Below are 9,307 nucleotides of genomic sequence, written 5' to 3'. Positions count from 1 at the left end.
GTTGGCATCAGTGGAAGTGCATTAGCATGGTTTAAATCGTACTTATATGACCGCCATCAGTTCGTAGTAGTGAATGAAGATGTATCATATCGATCACAAGTGCAGTATGGAGTACCTCAAGGCTCAGTTCTAGGGCCGCTACTCTTCACGCTTTATATGTTACCCTTGGGAGATATCATCAGGAAACATGGTGTTAGCTTTCACTGTTATGCTGATGATACGCAGCTCTATATTTCCTCGCAGCCCGGTGAAACACACCAATTTGAAAAACTAATGGAATGCATAGTCGATATAAAAAATTGGATGACGAGTAATTTCTTACTGCTAAATTCAGAAAAAACAGAGGTGTTAATCATAGGGTCTAAAAACTCTACTTGTAATAACCTAGAACACTGTCTAAGACTTGATGGTTGCTCTGTCAATTCTTCGTCATCAGTTAGGAACCTAGGTGTGCTACTTGATCGCAATCTTTCCTTAGAAAGCCACGTTTCTAGCATTTGTAAAACTGCATTTTTCCATCTCAAAAATATATCTAAATTACGGCCTATGCTCTCAATGTCAAATGCAGAAATGTTAATCCATGCATTTATGACTTCAAGGTTAGACTACTGTAATGCTTTATTGGGTGGTTGTTCTGCACGCTTGGTAAACAAACTACAGCTAGTCCAAAATGCAGCAGCAAGAGTTCTTACTAGAACCAGGAAGTATGACCATATTAGCCTGGTCCTGTCCACACTGCACTGGCTCCCTATCAAACATCGTATAGATTTTAAAATATTGCTTATTACTTATAAAGCCCTGAATGGTTTAGCACCTCAGTATTTGAATGAGCTCCTTTTACATTATACTCCTCTACATCCGCTACGTTCTCAAAACTCAGGCAATTTGATAATACCTAGAATATCAAAATCAACTGCGGGCGGCAGATCCTTTTCCTATTTGGCGCCTAAACTCTGGAATAACCTACCTAACATTGTTCGGGAGGCAGACACACTCTTGCAGTTTAAATCTAGATTAAAGACCCATCTCTTTAACCTGGCATACACATAACATACTAATATGCTTTTAATATCCAAATCCGTTAAAGGATTTTTAGGCTGCATTAATTAGGTAAACTGGAACCGGAACACTTCACATAACACCGTACTTTCTACATCATTAGAAGAATGGCATCTACGCTAATATTTGTCTGTTTCTCTCTTGTTCCGAGGTCACCGTGGCCACCAGATCCAGTCTGTGTCCAGATCAGAGGGTCACTGCAGTCACCCGGATCCAGTACGTATCCAGACCAGATGGTGGATCAGCACCTAGAAAGGACCTCTACTGACCTGAAAGACAGCGGAGACCAGGACAACTAGAGCCCCAGATACAGATCCCCTGTAAAGACCTTGTCTCAGAGGAGCACCAGGACAAGACCACAGGAAACAGATGATTCTTCTGCACAATCTGACTTTGCTGCAGCCTGGAATTGAACTACTGGTTTCGTCTGGTCAGAGGAGAACTGGCCCCCCAACTGAGCCTGGTTTCTCCCAAGGTTTTTTTCTCCATTCTGTCACCGATGGAGTTTCGGTTCCTTGCCGCTGTCGCCTCTGGCTTGCTTAGTTGGGGTCACTTCATCTACAGCGATATCGTTGACTTGATTGCAAATTAAAACAGACACTATTTCAACTGAACAGAGATGACATCAATGAATTCAATGATGAACTGCCTTTAACTATCATTTTGCATTATTGAGACACTGTTTTCCAAATGAATGTTGTTCAGTGCTTTGGCGCAATGTATTTTGTTTAAAGCACTATATAAATAAAGGTGATTGATTGATTGATTGATTGATTGATTGAAGAGTGACCAGTTGAAGATGGCATCAGAACAATTCAAAAATGAAGACATTCATGGTTTTCTGTGGTGGTTGTGTGCTTAGGCTTGACCTGTAGGGTCCCACTGAAAGTGAGAAGAGGCGCATCACAGGCACCTGATAGAGGCTCTCTTTGGCCCCATCATCACATTTGATGCAGCAATGATCCAATGACAAGGAAGAGAATGAAACTTTCAAGCAATGCCTTCCCATGAAGGAAGCTCCACGCCAAGTGCCTAACCTTGGCTAACCCCCTATTATGGGACGACGATTTCAACAGGGCAAGGATAGACCCCTCCACGGCAGAGTAGCCCACCAAAGCCCTGTGGGAAAATGACTCCTGTCACATTTTACCTCCACTGACTCAAAACTCAAGCAGTGATGTTCAGCAGGCACAGAGTCTGCAATCACAGGCCAAATACTAATCAGAATTTCTTCCTGTCCCAGATTCCCTGTTCAAAATACAGAGAGTCACTTATGTAGGGGTCAGCCCCCCTCCCGAGGCTGCCCAGCCTATGTGTTCAGTGGACATTGTGTGTTTCCCCAAACATTCAGTGGGTCTGTTGTGATGAAAAGTGCTCACGCACCTCTTACCCAAATAATAAAGGCTTCAGCTGCTGTGTTACCCAAGAAAAAAAAAAAGACGTTTTACGCCTGTTATTTTCTAGTTCCAAAGAAGGACAGTTCTCTTGAGTGTTGAACAAACATTTGAAAAAATAAGATTTTGTAAACACAGAATGTAAACACAGTTCTCTCTTACGTTCAGTAAATCAGAATTATTGGTTCACATCAATAAATCTGAGATGCCTTTTTCCATGTAAGCATTTATTCTTCATACAGTAATTTTTTTGCCTACCAAGGCGAGTGCTACGAATTCATAGTTCTCCCCTTTGTGATCGCTCTCAGCTGAGACTCTTACAAGGGTTAAGATTCTTGATGGCAGACATACTAACATAGCTGCTAAAGAATTATGCTACACTAGTACCTTCAAGAAATTGTTCTCCCAACAAGAACTCAAGCTAACTTATTTGATGTATAAGTGAATCTAATACTTTGGTGAGCCACCCAAACCACTGCTTGGCCAAATTCAGCAAAATATAACATAGACCCCCCTTCCTCAAATCTTGCCCTGGAGGTCCAATGCACTGCAGTGTTTAGCTCCAACCCTGATCAACCTCACCTGTCTGGGATTCTCTAATGATCCCAAAGACATTAATTGGCATTGATTAGCATGCTCAGGTGTGTTTGATTAGGGTTGGAGCTAAACTCTGCAGGAAAGTGGATCTCGAGGTCCAGATTTGAGGATCCCTGACATAGACGTTTGACAACATTGGCTGATTATAGCAGATTCAAGAGAGAAAGTGATGCAAAACAATCCCTGCGTGCTCGCTCATGTCAATGCTGCTTATTTTCATAGTGAATATGAGCAAGAGCAATTTCACTCCTGCCCAGAATTAGATATTTCTGGGTCTGGAGCTAAATTACATCACAATACACGTGTGCCTGTTGCAAGAGCGCATTCTCTCCTTCATGAACTGCCTCACACAGTTCAGGGAAAGAGCGAGGGTATAATTTCGCGCGTCTCAGACTGCAGGGTCTTATGACTTTGACTGTTGATGTCCCGCCTCTGGGCCTTCTTCATTGGGTGGTTTTAATCTATTCATCTCAGCTCCTTATGCAATATCTGCCACTCTGTCACAGTAACACACTTATGCAAAGCAGGACTGCGCTACTGGAGAAATGCAGTGTTTTACACTCAGGGGACCCCTCTCAGGGCCATCAGGTGGCAGAAATGGTAATGACAGATGTGTACCTAACAGGATGGCGAGCCACCCAGGAGGGCAGAACAGTGAACGGTGCATGGCCATACACACTCCATAAAAAAAAAAAAAGACATTCAGCCAAGCATGGTAACAATGGGTTACTTAACGTAATCCCGGGTTCTTTGGTAACAGAGTGAGATGTTTCACTATGGGAATCGCTTTGGGTGTGACCAACTACGGAAGCTCCTATGCCACCACGTCTGTCTTTGACAGACAGGTCGACCTGAGATCAGGATCCGCCCCCACCTATATTACTCAGGTCGATATTTCTTCCCGTTCCTATGCAAGGAGGGAAGTGTTGGTGAAACACCTCACTCTGTTATCAAAGAACCCGGGATTACGTTAAGTAACCCATTGTTCTTTTTCTAACTTCGCTCTGTGTTTCACTATGGGAGATATAGACCACTCCCGGATTGCAACGTACGCTATACCAATCATATGGGACTTGACATGCTGACTCCTAACACTGCATGAGCTAAGGATGGCTCAGACACGTTCAGTCTATAAAATCACACAAAAGTGGCCACAGCCCTGAACCGCGCCACGAGAAGAGTGGAGAATTAGGTCGTTTACCACACATATCTCGTCCCAGAGAGCTGGGTTCGGCACTCCTGTATCTAATTGTCACCCCATCTCCTCCAAAATCTCCGCCTGGTACGCTGACAGTAAAGTCACAGCGTTCAGCGAGCACACTGACTGCACCGCATACTTGTACATCCTCTGATAGATAGACGCGGTCAGGCGCTCCATCTTGTTCGGCAGCGAAATTTGGGAAGAGGCAGAAATAGATCGACGATATGGATGGAGGTGATAGGCCTCTGAAGACTCTATCGCTGGGGGTCCGGCCAGCCCCAGCTCTCCCATTCCTTGGATCTCAAGTTTAGAGCATCCCTTTGTCGGGAGCTTGCTCTTAAAGGGGCTACCCCAATGGCGGGACATCTCCTTCATGCACGCCGGCACGGCGGGTAGGAGTTGTCTCGTTGTGGTTTGAGCAGGCGGTAGCCTTTTCCCGTCATAAAGGTCCCTCTCTGCTCCTTCTGAATCCTGGGCCGCGGGCCACGCTAGGCCCAGTTTTGCCGCGGCTCGCTTGCATACCTCGTGCAGGTTACTGTCTGCCTGAGAGCTAGAGTCAGTCGCGCTAGGAGGTCTAGACTGCTGGACAGGGAAGAGAGAGTTGTCTTCCTCCTCCTCTTCGTCCATGTCCAAGTCGAGAAGGTCAGAGTTAGCATCGCCCTCTGCGTCCTCGTCTCCCGGCTCCTCATCCTCGTGTGCGAGAAGGCCATCGAACAGAGGAGGCATATCCGGGGATTCGGCTTCCATTATCTCAGCCCAGCTCGTCGTAGTAGCTCGCTGATGATCGTTAGCCTTAGTTTTCGTGATGGCTCCAGCCAGACATGGGTCCTGCTGACTAGCCACCGCAACTCTCAGCCTTCTCTCCAAAATTTTAACCGGCAATGACGCACAGTGAACGCACATTTGTGGGTCCGCAAGCGACGTTTGAGCGTGCTTAGCGCCCATGCACACGATGCACATGGGATGGGGATCCCTGTCCGAGACGGTTGCTCCACATGATGATGGACACGGGCGGGGTGTGGGTTCCTTCTTCGACTCATTTGATGATCGACCCTTTGGCGGGGGTAATGACTGTCGACATGACGGCTGGAGAGAGAAAGAGTGATTCGAAGACTCGTCACAACACGTTAGTCCGATTAATGGTTCACAGGGTAGTTAGCCCTTTTCGCGGCTCGCCCTGACGCATAAAGCCTACGGTGGCTTGACACCACTGAAAATCCTATCGTCGTGATAACACGCGATATTCTGAACAGAATAGCTCGCCTTGACGCGGACACTATTCGGTGTGACACTCAACACAGTACCAATCCAATCCACTGATGTCGCGTTCGGTAGCGTACTCCGATGACGGCCCGCCAGTTGAACAGTTAAGCGAAATCAGCGAAAAGGTCGGACGTGCTGAGAGAGCTTGTAGTCCCTCACGGGAAGAAAGCGAGAATGACTTCATAGGGGTCGACCTGAGTAATATAGGTGGGGGCGGAGCCTGATCTCAAGTCGACCTGTCTGTCAAATACAGACGTGGTGGCATAGGAGCTTCCGTAGTTGGTCACGCCCAAAGCGATTCCCATAGTGAAACACCGAGCGAAGTTAGAAAAAGAACCCATAGTCAGAATTCGTGCTCTGCATTTAACCCATCCAAAGTGCAAACACACAGATGTAACAGAAATGAGTCGAACCAGACAAATTAAAGAGTCTATCAAAGCTGTGTGTTTGGAACACGAGCTGAATTCCTCAGGAAGTCATAAAACATTCTGTGCCACAAGTCCCAAGGAAGATAACCAACCAACCAACTTGTTCACACAACAGCTTTCAACATTAACACCACTAGAACAATTATTGACAATTTTAATTCGCAGAAGAGATTGTCAAATTTGTTGTTCATAATTGAAATGCAACGCTGGACTTCACATGGAAACCCATGAGATCAAGTTAAACACTTCCATTGACTTCCCCCCACCTAGCAGAACCAGACTGAAATTCCTAAGGGGGAAGGGCTTTTGTCTCAACAGAAGTATTTGTCAAGAGAATGGCAAAGAAACTGCTTTTGTACATATATATGGACCAGAATGAACTCAAAAAGACTTATAAATGAATCAGTCCATCGCTTCACTCCATATTCATTTATGATACCCCGAGCCAAGACAATATCTGATTGGTCAAGACATCATTTGAGGTGTGGCCAACAGGCCCGTTTAAAAACTGAGGACACCATGAAATCTTTGCTTTTAGTCTCTGGCTTTGCTGCTGCTATCAGTCATGCCAGTTTCTAGTCTCTAGCTATGCTTCTGCTAGCTTGTAGCTTCTAGCCATGCTGTTTAGTCATCACTGTTCTTTGAGCGCGGTTCCAGCATGCTTCAGCCTGCAAGCCTGCTGCTACTTAGCCACGATGAGAAGGAACACAACCTTGTCTCGTCAAACTTTATTTCTTTTCTTTTCCGTTTGAGAGTTTCGTGTTCTGAGTTAAGTTTTGTAACGTTGACCTCGTCTGCATGTTTCAACTCCAACCAGCCACACAACTCCAGCTTTAGCAAACGCCCCACCATGGGCTTCCCAAGACGTCACTTCAGTGACTGAACTTCCAGCCAATCAACAACCTCGGGATAGCCCTTTCACAGGAGACGCAAGTAACTTTACCTCAAGACTGTGACCTTTACTGGTGTATCTAATATAATTTTAACCTCACTGAGGAACTCAATGCGAGGGCTAATTACGTGATTGATGGTTGTTCATGTCTATGCAATTTAACGTATTGCTGTAAACTTGGGATTCCATATTTCCATTCTCTTAAACTCATCTTTCCCTAACTTTCGATCTTCCTGCAACTTGTCTGAATGTGTGAGTAAGTGCGTTTATGTGTTAGATTATCTTATATGTCTTAGATTTATCTAATAAAGCCTTATTCATATTGATAAGAGAAGTATCTTGTGTTTTGTGCTTACGAGTTAATGTCTTAAACTGCCGATCTTGTTACTGTGCTAATTGATAGTGTTTCACTATAGTTTGGATAATAATATCCAGCGCAGATTTGATGTTAAACGGCTCGTTTACTGAATCGCAGGGCGTCTCAGTGACCAGCCGTGAAACAGTGATTCTGTTCAAATTCCCTTTAAAATCTTAAATGATTCCCTTTGAGCTAAATTGACCTGTTTCCGTAACACAGAGCAATGGGAACGAACACACACACACACACAGAGCAGTGGGCAGCCATTTATGCTGCGGTTGGGGGTTTGATGCCTTGCTCAAGGGCACCTATGTTGCGGTATTGCCGGCCTGAAATTCGAACCCACAACCCTAGGGTTAAGAAGTCAAACTCTCTAACAACAAGGCCATGACTCCCCCCATTCAGCCCACATACATTATTTGGAGCCCTTTATTGTTTGGAAGGCTCAACGGAAGAAACAGCCATGGCACATATCAACCGTCAAGAGGGGATGCATTTCACAAAGATTCATGCTCTAGTTTACAAGCTGTTATAGTATATAGCAGATATGACACACTTTCTGTCAATTACAGGCGACTCATGTACCAGCCATTTTGAACAGGGATGCAGACCTTTTGTCAAGGGGGAACCCACTTTTCGGTGAATGGCGCCTTCATTCCCAGATAGTGGGTCTGCTGGAGGAAGAGGTTCAGTCAGGCGGCTGTTCATATCTTCACCTGGCCCAAAAACGTCCATTGTCCTATGTTCTTCTAACTATGGGACGAGGATGCCCCCTCAGAATGGATGCACTGATCCCCCCGGCCCAATGTGCTGCTCTCTACATTTCCTCCGCTCCGCCTGATAACTGCTTCTCTGGTCAGGGTGAAAGAACAAAGCCTGATCCTGATTTTAATAGCACCAGATGGCCTGAATCCCCATAGCTGACAGATATGCTTTGTATGCCCAGTCATGACCCCTCCCACTATGCATAGACCTCCTGTCCCAAGCAAAAGGGGAAATGTATCATCCTTAACTGGGTACAGTTGCCCTGGGCCTAGCCAGTGAGAGGGCAAACTTCAACACCTTGGGACTCCCCTCACGTGTTGTTGCTTCGGTTCAGAATGCTAGAGCTTCTTCTACACACTCCTTTTATGATTGGAAGAGATGTATTTGAGGAGTGTTGCGAGGGGCACAAGCTGATATCATGCCAGTGGCTGATGTATATATACATTTTGTTTTTTACAAGACCTTAACCATTGTGGCATTTTTTTTTGCCAATATTAAGGCCAATTTAATGGTATGGCTGCATATCATGTTGACGCCACTATGGTGGGGCAAAAACCCCTTATTGGTAGATTTATGAAGGGTGCCCACTGCTCCCTTCCAGTCACTATAAGAGCAGGTACAGGACAGGACCTCTACTCTCCAGCAACTGGGAGATGACACTTCACCATGTTTTCATTTTAAACAATGTTTTTCCCTTACCTAAGACGAGTTGATACATACCTCTCTCGTCTCACTTTGGCGCGCGGTGACACTTTGAAAGCACTTAGCTTAGCCCATTCATTCAATATGGGCCAAGCAGAGAAGCTACCAAACACCTCCACGTTTTCCCTATTTAAATACAGTTACTCGCGTAGTTTAACTCGACCTAGGACGGTAACACAAAACAAAACGTTGCGCTTTTCTAAGCGTGTAAAATGGATAACTATATTGTATGGCGGAATACCATGGCAAGTGCTTGTAAGCACTTCGTCTTGGCGCAGTAATATCTTCACTAGAGGGAGCGGGGCCCGGTGAGAGGATTTTTCATGAGTGAAGATATTACTGCGCCAAGACGAAGTGCTTACAAGCACTTGACATGGTATTCCGCCATGTCAGTGATTTCAATGTCAGTGATTTGCACTCTCAGTTCATCCCTCGTACACTAACTACATTGTTACCCGAAGCTCAAAAATTGCAATTGCATGATGTGCAAAATGCAGGATTCAATGTTAACTATTTTCCAAAGGTTTTTGAGATTTAAAGGGATACTCCACCCCAAAATTAACATTTTGTAATTAATCACTTACCCCCATGTCGTTCCAAACCCATAAAAGCTTAATTTGTCTTCGGAAACAAAATGTAAAATATTTT

This window comes from Carassius auratus, unplaced genomic scaffold, assembly GCF_003368295.1.
Source record: "Carassius auratus strain Wakin unplaced genomic scaffold, ASM336829v1 scaf_tig00216545, whole genome shotgun sequence".
Classification (NCBI taxonomy): domain Eukaryota; kingdom Metazoa; phylum Chordata; class Actinopteri; order Cypriniformes; family Cyprinidae; genus Carassius; species Carassius auratus.
The sequence above is the reverse complement of the archived record's forward strand: the minus strand, read 5'-3'. Positions refer to the sequence as shown.